The following is a 2416-nucleotide window of genomic DNA, read 5'->3' on the forward strand; positions in this document are numbered from 1 at the left end:
TACCTTACGCCCTCTTTCACGTCCAAACACCTCCACTAAGGGGGCTTAATCCGATATCTCCCATGATACACTAGCGTCCAAAGGTAAAATTACAAACTTTGTTTGGAGCAGCGGTCAGCGGCCTTGTAAAAGCCAGATCTGAAGACTGGGCTGAAATTTGAACTGTGATTCAGAAAGTGAGAGGAGCAATCACAGGGAGTCAATGAGGAACAAGAGGGACTGCTCGCTCGCCATGGACACCGTCACATATTCTGGCATCAACCGTTGAACTGAGCTGTTTCTGGGAGCCTGAGATTAACTCCTGCACTGATATAATTCAATGACTGGAGGCGATCAGTCTGCGGGAGAGGCGCTCCAAGGAGCAGTCAGCAGCCTCCAGAGAGCGGTGCTCCTTTCTCTGCCCAATGTGTGCGTGCTTAGCTGTCAGTGGGGATATAACTCAATAGTAGAGTGCATGCTTTGATGTATTAAGATCACGTGTTCTAACCTTAAGCCTCGCCAAGCAAATTATGCCTGTAATTCTTAAAATATTATCTCTGACAGAGAGCCAGCTGCCCAGCAGTGCCGATGGCTCACAGCTTTTAAAGTAGTTTTTTGTTCACAATGCTTCTGCTCCTCTTTGAACAGTTCAAAAACAGGTCTGTGGCATAAATGCAATGACCAAGGTTCAGTGTCCAAGGTGAAATGCGATCTCTGAATCAGAAAGTGAGATGGAAGAACCACAGGGCGTCAAACAGGAACAGAGCTGTGGATGCTCGCCCAGCATTGTGACGTCACACAATCTGGTCAGTCTGTGACTGTGGGTGAAGAGCAGCTCCGGCCCACGGAATTTTTCTGGAGCCTCAGCTGTTGCAACCTGCTGCCCTCATAAAGCAACATTCAGCATATGTGGTTAAAGAAAATGCTTGGAGATGCAATTTAGGCTCCTATACCACTGAGCTACTTGTCCGGGTCACCATGCTAATGACATCAAGGATAGAAGGACTGAGTTCCTTACTTTCTTAATGCTAACATTAATTGGCTCGAATTAAAGTAATCTCCTTTTGTGCTCCAAGTATGTACTGAAGTCTGTGCACCTGATACAACTGTGGGTGAGGAGATGAAAGCAGGGCACAGCACAGAAGTGTGACAGGGGCATTGAGAAGGAATACATGGGGACTCCTTGGGCTCTTCCCTTATGGAAATAGGAGACTAAGAGGCGACCTCAGGGAGACCATTAACATTATGAAGTGATTAAAAACATATAATCATCGAATCTTACATCACAACAGGGACATTTGGCTCCATCATGACAGTGCCGGCTCTTTGAAAGAACAATCCAATTTAACCTATAACTGTCCTTCTAAGAACATATAAGAAATAGGAGCAAGGTAAGCCATTTGGAACCACGAGCCTGCTCCTCCATTGAATAAGATCATGGCTAATCTTCTACCTCAACTCCACTTTCTTGCACTATCCAGGTTTCCATTGATCCCCTTAATATCCAAAATTCTATCGAACTCTGTCTTGAATTTACTCAAGGACTGAGCATCCACAGTCCCCTGGGGTGGATAATTCCAACGATACACCAACCTATGAGTGAAGGCATTTCTCCTAACACCAAAAAAACAAATTCTAACCACGAAATTCACTAACCAAAAACCTAACTACTTACAATAATTACCAAAAGCGCTACCCAATAAACTAACTACTTACCTGTAACTTACCCTCATCCGTTTTTGATTGTGTCCCTCTGTGTGTCTGATGCCCGCTCTCTGCTTCCGATGCTGCTGTCGACTTCCTTTCGGGAGGTTTCAGCTCATCTTTCTGGTAAACATTTAAAAAAACTGCAGCAAACAAGCATTTGTGAAGGTTTAGTGACCAGCCCAAAATCCGATCTCTGAATAAGTAAGTGAGATGGATGAACGACAGGGCGTCAAACAGGAACAAGAGCTGTGAGTGCGCGCTCTGCATTGTGACGTCACACGATCCCGTCAGTCGGAGGCTGCTGTGAGCTGAGTTGTTGAGCAGTCCCTGAGATGAAGACCAGCTCCGGGCCAATTCAATGCTTGTGGAGCCTCAGATGTTGGAACAACTCGCTGCCCTCATAAAGAATGGATGTTTAACAAAGTGGATGGGGTGCCGAGCAAGCGCACTGTAGTCAAGGGAAATATTAACCCACACTTGGAGAGCTTTAAGCTAGTGAATTAAAGCCAGCACGAATTTGTAAAAGGCAGATCGAGTTTGACTAATTCAATTGAATTTTTTGATGAAGTAACAGGGCGGATTGATGAAGGGAATGCAATAGATGCTGTCTACATGGATTTTAGTAAGGCTTTTGACAAAGTACCACATAGAAGGCTGGTTAACAAAATTGCGCCTCATGGTACAGACATGTTGGATAAGGAATTTGTTTAAGGACAGAAAATAGCGAGTT

The sequence above is a fragment of the Somniosus microcephalus genome, unplaced genomic scaffold (genome assembly GCF_052327205.1).
Source record: "Somniosus microcephalus isolate GS21.2 unplaced genomic scaffold, FLI_Smic_1.0 unresolved_chr6, whole genome shotgun sequence".
NCBI classification, from domain to species: domain Eukaryota; kingdom Metazoa; phylum Chordata; class Chondrichthyes; order Squaliformes; family Somniosidae; genus Somniosus; species Somniosus microcephalus.